Genomic DNA, 10,117 nt, shown 5'->3' with positions numbered 1-10,117 from the left:
TTTTGAGATGGAAAAATTTCTAAAAAGGGTTTCTTTTTGGAATATAAAAACCCAGGTGTGGGTATTAAACTTCTGGAAGCCTTGAGAAGCAGGGGTGGAGCCTGGAAAGAAAAATATTAGCTCTGGGTGCCTGGGTGGCTCAGTCAGTTAAGCTCCTGACTCTTAATCTCAACTCAGGTCTTGACCTCATGGTTATGAGTTCAAACCCCATGCTGGGCTGAACACTAGGTATAGAGCCTCCTTAAAAAAAAGAAGAAGAAGATTATTAGCCCCAAGAGATAATGAAATATTTCCAAGTCATACTCTCTGCACAAATGTTCCTAATCCCAGCCTTGCGCACCATAGCCATTCTAGAGGAAAGTAGACAATAACTTTGTGATTCAACTTCTTTTCAACATAAATGTGAGACTTTTTTTTGCCTGCATGGCCCATTACTTCATATCATGCAGACCAACAGAATCATGGCTTCCTTTATGCTCTTTGGCTACCAAGCTCTGTATTAGGAAGCATACCTTGTGTCTTAGAGAGTCACAAAGAGTTGCACTCAATGGGGAGAGTAGTGATTAATGCATTTGCTGACACCAAAATTAGGTGGAGCAATTTAGTTTCAATTTGGTTGCAGCATTCATCATAGCTAATATTTCCCATCATATCCTTTGGCAGTTGAAGTCTACTGTTTAAGTACTGTGGACCTCATCTGACTGTTTATGAATATCCTGATTCTCCTCTCTCAGGGTATGTTGTAGTGACTTTACCCCTTGCTTCCTTAAGATGATGACCACTTTGGCCAGTGACATGAGAATGAAAGTGATGTATGTCTCTTTCAGGTGGAAGACTTAACCAATGGAAGAGGGGACCAAATGGGTTTGAAACACACAGATTTAGCAGCCATTGAGAAAGGTGGGATTGTGAGGACTACTGAATGAAGAATAAATTCCCCTAAGAGTCAAAGCAAGAATGAAAGTGGACAGTTATATATCAGGATTTTTTCTGGCTACACTCCACTTGTTCTATGGAAAAGCCAGCATCTGCCAAATTCTTCCAAAGTCATCCTTAAAGTTCTCAGGAAACTCTTGCCGTGTACTGCAGCCCAGTTGTTTGAGTTCAGCGTGCCGTCTGTGATCTTCTCTTTTGCTCCAAATCAGTATGGCAATGACAATGAACAAAGAAGCAGCTCTTTCAACGGTGCATATTAGAAGCATTCCTGCCACCGTACTGCGATGGTCGAGCCAAACTGCAATGCCATATGCCCAGGCAGTGGCACCTAAACCAAATTCTGACTGTGGCAGTGAATGCAAATGTGCCCTCTCATTGTTACGGAAGCTTCTAGCATCTATATAGATATGCCATGGACTCCCCAGAAATCTCAGTTAAGTTAATTTTTATTCATTTTTTTGTTATAGTCCTGTCTCTTAGTATGAGGTCCTGGTAACTAGACCAGAGTGACCAGACAGAATGTGGGCTATGCTGTGAATCATCCTTACCTCTCTCCTGGCACTGAGTACTCCAGATAAACCAATGCATCTAAAAGGACAATAATTGGGACTTTTTTTTTTTAACTGCTGTTGCAGAAGGACAGCCACAAACCCTCTGAGCCAGCTGACCAATGCGTGTGGTATAGACTGTCTCCCAAATGCATTCTTCACTTCTCTATTTAGTAGCAAAATTTGAATTGTACCTGGCACTCGGACCTTAAAGTCCTACCTGGCTTTTAACGGGAGGAACATCTCTCCCATTTCTTCTTTTCCCTTCACATCTGGTTGGATTGGAGATGTAATGGTGGGACTTGGAGCAGCCACTTCAGACTATGAAACAGAGAAATCCCATGAAGATGGTACAAGAAACTACAAGAAGCTTCAGTTCCTGACTCTGTGAAACTGCTTCTCTGTCCTGAACCGTTTTCACCCAGACTGTTAAATGAGACATACATCCATTTCTACCATGGGTGAACCTATTGTTCTTTTCTTTTTTTCTAAGAGACCCGTTTACAGCCTAACTACAACAATGAGAAAATGAAGACAAGGAAAAGAAGTCACCAAAGTTATGGGGGAGAACTGGAAAGATCAGAGTTCTTTTGGGGTGAAAGATAGTTAAGGTAAAGCAAGAAGTTAAAAATGCATTGTTGACCAAGTTATACCACCCTGTGTTTATTCAGTAATGGGAGAAGCAAGTGTGCAGTTTTCCCAAGAGGATGCACATTAGTTAACTTACTATAGTTCTGCTACCCCCTGTCCTCGGTATGGATCATCAGAAGATGCTTTCGAGTGCCGAGGGATTTCAATAGCTACCTTCACGTTCTGAGCTGAACCACGGGAAACAACTGATCCTCTCATTCCTCAGAATAGTTTCATTAGAAGACTAAGAGCAGAAGAAATACTTAAGCATCTTTTGTATCTCTGCATTCCCCTATTGCTTCCTTCTGGGCCAGCGGCTAAAAGCCAACTTGCTAGTCTTCAGAGTAAATTTCCTTGCTGGCAGCACAGGAGTGAATGTTCTCTACTCCCAGAAGACTTGCAGCCATCGAATTCCCAGACCCTAAGCCCGGTGGCTCTCCGCAGGCCACGGGCTCCAAAAGATGGGATCTGCCTCTGAGCTGACTGATTGAAGCCCAGTCCTGAATGAATCACCTTAGCACGTATAATAAATAAGAACGGTTCGGTTACCGTTCACAAAAAGCGACCAATGGTGATGTAAGCCATCATGATATTTCGTATCCCAGTAAAATAAAAAGGCTAGAGGTAGGAGCTTCTAAAATTACTGAATTTCAGCAGCATTATTACATCCTCAAGTACTTAGATGTTCTCCATTCCTCTCCCTCTCAACATTGGCTTCCATTCCTCTTCAGCACAAGATGGCTGACATAGCCCCATACTCACATTCCTCTTCAGTCCCACTGGAAAGCAGAGAGCTGCAGGAAGTACAGGAAGCAGTTTTCCTCCTTGCACCCTTCTGGCCAAATCAAGGAAGAAAATCCTTGCTACTCAGATTGTGGTCCTCAGGTCACAGCGTCCTCCCTCACCTGGGAACTCATTAAAATGCAACATCCCAAGCCACATCCTGATTCAGATTCTGTATATTAACAAGATCCTCAGGTGATTCATAGACACAGCAAAATTTGAGAGGCCCTGCCCTAATGAACTTGTTCATATGTCTTTTTAGCCAGAACTTAATGACATGGCTGTCCCCAGGTAGAAGGGAGAAAGGGAAAGTAATTTTTTCCCCCCAAGAAATAGGAAAGAGCAAAGGAGATAGAGAATGTCTGTTGATGGGACAGATCCCAGGAACTGCCATGGTATCTCTCCAGGGACAGGGTGGTGCAGAACGCCGTGCTCCCTGTAGTTCATCACTACTCACTGTGGCTCTCTGTGTCCATGTATCCTTTGAAGCCTGCCCACAGAATGAAGTGCTGGCCCATCTGCAGTATTTTTAACAGCAGGTTGAGACTTGACCCATGTGATTTTGGAAAGGTTTCTTGTTTTTATGATCTTAAGGTTTAAGAGTCCTGTGTAACCCAGGGGAATTCAAAGGAAAAACATTAAAGCCAGTATAATCGGAGGGAAGGTGAAATTGCAAAAGAGCAGATTTTTTTTTCGGTCCGTTTAAGATATGTTTTCACTAGAGCAGCTAACAAAATCTATTTTCACATACGTCTTTTTTTTCTGCTTTGCATTGTTTTGTTTTTGTTTTTACATTTCAGTAATTCATGATTTGCATATAACAGGGCTCATCATGGCACAGGCCCTGTTAATACCCATCACCAGGCTAACCCATCCCCCTAACCCCCTCCCCTCTGAAATCCTCAGATGGTTTCCCAGAATCCGTAGTCTCTCATGGATTGTCTCCCCCTCTAATTTCACTCCTTCACTTTTCCTTTCCTTTTCCTGATGTCCTCCATGCTATTCCTTATGTTCCCCGTATGAATTCATGCATATGTATTGGTTTTCTGGTGTTACCATAAATTGACCGAAAAGGTATTCGTAAACAGGAAGGAATTGGCTTTGAGAATTTTGGTCTAATTTTAAAGATGAAAATTGTGCTGTTTTAGGGTTGAGCCGTTAATAAGCTAAGACTTCTTAAGCATTTCATAAAGTAAAATTCTAGAAAGTTTTTCAGTGATATAAAATAATATGACAAATGATAAAATGGAATATAGAAAAAAATCAGAAACTAAAGGAATAATGTCGGGGGACTTCTCAATCTTGGGGCAAGGACCTTGTAGATGTCGATCTAAGCCAATTTCTGTTTGACTTCCTGGTGATTATGTGATGATTTACACATGGCAGTGTAAAAATAACAGATGTCTTTTTTGGTCTCCACATACCTCTGTATATGTATTTGAAGCCTCCAAAGTCAGTGTTCTTTCCCCCTGGTGACTTAAAGGACATTTTGAGAATGGGTTTGGGTGACCTTCCCGTCTCTTCCCAACCAAATCTTCACTTGTTTAATTCAATGGAAGAGGTATGCTCCCAATGTACATTGAGTACAACTCCAGAGATAAAGAAATGTTTGCAGGGAAAAACCAGAATAAACGTCAATATAGAAGTAGCTGTTTGACTTCAGAAATGCTACAGACACACTCAATAGTGTGTCCTTAAAACAAAAGTGCAAACGAATCACTGGTCATATGCAGGCAAGCAAAGAGTTGGAGGACGTGTCACTTCTTACAACATTTGGCATGTTTTAAGTGCACATAGTTCTCATTGAATTGGCTGGGAGGCCCCTACAGAGATCTGCTGGCAGACTGTGGTGCCCACTAAAACAACTGTGACTTTCAATAAAAATTCATGCCACGGGTGCCAAAGCAAACTTGTGAAAATTGTCCGCTTTCAGGCAACCCGGACAAAAACCTTAGGAGGGTTGAAGTCACTATTGAGAAGGGTCTCCGTAAGAGCCAAGAGAAATGTATCCCTGATTTATGTGAATACAGATTCTTGTAAATGGTAAACCCACAGTGAGCCAAATTTGCCTTTCGTACCTGGAACCTGGATTTGGCTCCACCTGACCTGGTTGGTGAAAACAGTGAGGCTCCTTGGTCCTCATTCTCGGAGATGCTAAATGGAGATGTCAAGAAGATGGTGAAATTGGACTTTAAATTTAGCAATTTTGTGATAAATTGGGGGTTTGGGAGAGTCCTGTTTTTATCCTTTCAGACTGACTGTAGTCATTGAACCGAAAGGAAAATAATGTTTTCAACAAAGCAAGAAAGCAAGTTCAATTATGAAACTGGAAGCCTTAATAAAATACTATTTTTTTTCTTTTTTCTTTTTCTTTTTTTTTTTTTTTGGTGTTTGAGTTCCAGATTCTCATCAAATGGGAGTTGTGTCCAGTCTGCTCCGTGGTAAATCAGAATGTCACCACTTGACCTTGGCAAAGTTACCTGGTAATGAGGATGAAAGGTGTACGGAACAATTTGTGTCTATCTGAGTCACTGAGTTTTCCTTCAACAGCACAAATGTGTCATCTGTTTTGTCATGGCTCATCTTGAGCAATAGAAGCTGCCGTGGCCATGGAGAGGACTGGGAAGGGCACCCGCCTGTGGGTCATGAACTATGTGACTGTCAATGCATAGGCTTTCTGGAAGGATGCACAAGAAAATGGTGACACAGGTTGCTGCTGGGGTAGGTCCTAGAGTGGGAACCTGGTAAGTCAGAGGTGGGAAAAGAATGTATTTTTTCACGTATGCTCTTTTTTCATTTTTCAGTCTTGTACTTCATATATATATGGAGAGTGTGTTCATATATATATATATATATATATATACACACACATACACACACATCTCCCATTCAAGAAAGCATATACATATTGATGCATATGTGTGCATACATATACACAAATATATATGCATTGCTCATTGAAAAAAAAATCAATGCAGTGTCAAAAGACAGAGTGAGCAAACAAAGACCATGTTCTTCTTGGCTCTACCTTGTGCTGGATGGATAATTTTCCCCCTCTGAACCTTAAATGACTCTTCTAATACAAAGTGGGATAAATTTAGACTACAGAAAAGGCCAATGTTTGTTAAAGCAGGGACTCCCCCAACCATAGAAAATAAACATACTCATTTTGAGTCTGATATTAGAGAAAAAATGTCTTGTTAACAAGATGAACCCCAAGCAGTATATCTTACTAGCTGAAAAGTTCAAACTTCAGTGGTTGTGTTAGAGCAGTTGCTCTAAGAAGGAGCATTCAGGAAGAGGGGGAGAAGTTGTTAAGAGTGGAAGCCATGGTGGGGGGAGCAGGAAAGCAGAGTGGCTAAAGGCTCATGGGTGATAACAGACAACTTGGTCATGACCAAGCTCACCAGACTGGGATCATCACCTCTCAAAAGCATCTGCCAGTCTGTGCTTTATCTAGGAGTGAATTTTAGTATAGCTGCCCTTGACCAGCCCAAGTGAAGTTGTCTTATTATTTTCCTGTAACTGGTATTTGGCCGCATTCCTTAGAGGATGCACTTGACCGCACTTTACGGCTCCTAGCTGTATTCCTGCCCACTCTAATTCCATTACAGCTTGAATGGGTAAAGACTCATCTCCCTTCTCTTTCTTTGCACTTTCTCTAACTGGATTTGACATTGCAGAAGTGATTTTACACTTAGTCACATATGATTGAAAGTCTGCCACCTAGTTGCTTGGGATAGGTGACGTGAAAAAGAGTATAGGCTTTGAAGTCAGGCAGACAGGGCCTGTGTTCACATTTCCAAGGTGTCCTCACTTGTTGACTGCAGAATTATGACTAAGCTACTTAGACTTTCTATGCCTGCTGCTTCATTTGTAATGTAATCCCTTAGCTATGCACCATGAGTCTGAAAAGAGCCTCTTTTTTTTTATTCTGGAAAGAAAGAAAGCATCCTCATTTTAACACAGTCTAGAACACAAAACTTGGCACTATTGACATTTCGAACCATTTTGAACCACGTAATTCCTTGCTGTGGAGGGCTGTGTTGTGCATTGTAAAATGTTTAGCTATATCCCCGACCTCTACCCATAGATGTTGATAACACTCCCACAACCCCGTATGTGACCGACCAGAAAAACCCTAGACATTGCCATATGTTCCTGGGGTGGAGGCAAGGATCACCACCAGTTCAAAAGTAATGATTCAGAGGATGATTTTCCCATCAACTTTTATTTTGGTTCTTATAGTCAGACTAGGATTGGTATCTGGACCAAGCCTAGTTGTCTTTTCCTGGTGTGCCTTACCATGTACCCTCAATCTAACTTCATTAGATACCTTGCTAGGGCAATGAGGACGTGGTCTGCTGTACTCTGAAAATGTAGAGCTTCATCTTAAGGCACGGTCTGCCTCAACCATGAGCCTCTGTAAGACAAACAAACTTGGTGTTGCTGATACGGGTCAATACTTTGGTAAAGATTTCATGAGCACCACTCTAACCAAGTTTCTGTCTTAGCAAAGATCTGTGGGAAATCAGGGAGTGAAAACAGACAGAAAACTCCAACCTATCATAGCAGAGGGACAACTCAGTTGCATATTGCCTGGCATAAGACATGGTGCACAACAAGAGTATCCTCTCTCCTTTCTTTCTACGTCTCAGAATATGGCCGTCCTTACTGCCATCTGACCAGCTGCCATGTCTCTCATGACTCATCCCAGAACCATGAGCTGTGACTTAGGCTTTGCACTCCTCACTTCTTGACTGATCGTATTTATATAATCAAGACGTAAAGGTAACCTGGGGAATGTGTACTTTTTCTTTTTTTAAATCAATGGGTGGTTAAGAGGAGAAAATTTCTAATGGGTTGGAGGGTGACCATGTTAAATATATCAGAGTCACCAAAGGTGATGGAGGATGGAAAGATGCTTAGATGGGCTGACTGAGATGCCACTGATGAGATTCTAGGATGATGCTTCAGGGAGAAAAGCAGATAGAAACCAGACAATAGGTGAAGAGTGGATAAAAAATGAAGGAAGCCATGAGAAGGGAGGCAGTGACTTGGACCACTCTTTATGAAGAAGAGAGTAAGTGCAAAAAAAAAAAAAAGTGCATAGATTCTTGTCTCTAAGATAGAGAACACTTGAGACTATCTAAAGTGTGAAGGGAAGAAGCCAGTAGAATAGAAGAAATTTAAGGTGCCAGAGAGAAGGGACTAACCAGGGAAGCCAGTTACTGGAAAAGAAATGTCCCTCCCTCTGAGACCTATAGAAAGAATGAGAATGAGGGAGCCTGGGTGTCTCACTTGGTTAAGCGTCTGCCTTCAGCTCAGTTCATGGTCTCAGGGTCCTGGGATCGAGCCCCACATCAGACTCCCTGTTCAGTGGCGAGCCTGCCTCCCCTCTGTCTGCTGCTCTCCCTGCTTGTGCTCTCTTTCTGTCAAATAAATAAAATCTTAAAAAAATAAGAATAAGAGGGAATCCCTTTATAACCTACAGTTTTCAATTTAGAGTTTGAAATGCCCTTCATAAAATGCACATGGAAAGGTAAAATATGAGACTGTTATCACCATGAGCACTCTAATTTAAACCAGCTTTGGAAATCTGTGGGCAATAAACTAGTGATTAAGTATTTATTAAATATTTATTATTCACATGCCATAAGGCATTGGACTTCTGCCAGTTCTCTGAAAAAGAGGCCAAATTATTTCAAAATGTTTATATTGCATTAAGTAGAAAACTTTAAGGATTAATCTGGTCTTAACATCTTGTGACTTTTAATTACCTTCAACCAAGCTAGTCACATCATCTTTTTTAACAAAGAAAGGTGTGTGCCCAGCTTAGTGGGTAAATATTTGTGAGCACCTAGTATGTACAAGTTCTGTGTTTGGCTGGGTGTGGTGAGTATTGAAAAGGGGGAAGGGAAGCGAGATGGAGAGGTATGTCAGGACATTCTGGAGAGAGCCAGAACTTGTGAAGGGTTGTCCAGATTCACAGCAGATATTTAAAATGAGAATCATAGGCCTTCAAAAGAGGAGGATTTACAACACAGTATATTACAAAATATTTTATAATCCCTGGAGCGCCTAGATAAAAATCTGAAAAAAACGTCCCCCCGTCCATAGGAGACGAGATCAAAAGAAAAAAATCCTTCTCTCTGCCCCGGCAGTGTTTTTCATTATGCCAAGGATAAAGCAGGAGAGTCCTTTGACCATTTTCTTTCACTGGAGTCTGAGTTTGAAATCCATAGCACATACACAAATAACTTAATGTCCCCTGCCTCATCAATTTAAAAAAGTCAGGCCAATTATGTACTTTTGCCTGGAGACAGTTGGCTGGACTAGAGGCTATTCTAAAGCCCACTTTAACTCCAAGAGTTCTGGTTCTATGGTAAACCACTCAAGTGCATAGAAAATATCATACCCTTATTGGCCTCCACCCACAAATCCATTTATCTCTTGAACACAGTTGAAGGGCAATTTGTTGTCCTTTTTGTTTTGGCAGTTTAGGAAGGTTTCCATGGTTTCTGTGTCCTCTTGGTCACTTTTTCTGTGTCTATCAGAGGTCAACCTTGTCAGCTTTTTGGATGTATGTCCCTCAGGCGTGCATTCCATGGAGTCAGTATAAATCGGGTTCGGGGGTGACATAATTCTAGATAATACATTGGTTCATGGCCCATCATGGGGCCATAATGCATAAACAGATAGCAAGTTTATCTGTGCTATTAAAATTTCCTGGTTTGGGGTGATTAGAAAAAATATATATATAAAAAGATTTGGAGAGAGAGCAATAAAAAAACAATGTTGAGGAACACTGTCTTGGGATAAGGCATTCTCGGGGCCTTAAGATGTTTTGAGAAAGACTCTGGTGCATCAAATATACTTTATTTTTTATCTTAAAAAGTCTGTATTTAACTCACTTCCTCTGCCCTTTCTAATCTACCACAGGACACTTTCTGAAATGTCTCAAATGAATTTGAGACATCTTCAAATTCAATGCGGCGCATAAAACTCTTCCCTTGTGACAAAAGGTGTGGCTTGGAGAACGACTCTCTCTCTTGAGATCAGACTGTTCTGGGTGGCAGTCTGGCAGTGAGGTCTTGCAGGAGGCTGTGAAAGGGGTACTCGGGCACCAAAAGGACACACACCTCAGTCCCAGTCTTCCTTTGGGATTAGCCTCGAAACTATGGGCAAGTCGCTTAAAGCCTCTAATGCCGTTTCCTCAT

The sequence above is a fragment of the Lutra lutra genome, chromosome 5 (genome assembly GCF_902655055.1).
Source record: "Lutra lutra chromosome 5, mLutLut1.2, whole genome shotgun sequence".
In the NCBI taxonomy this organism is placed as follows: domain Eukaryota; kingdom Metazoa; phylum Chordata; class Mammalia; order Carnivora; family Mustelidae; genus Lutra; species Lutra lutra.
Note: the sequence above shows the minus strand (reverse complement) of the source record.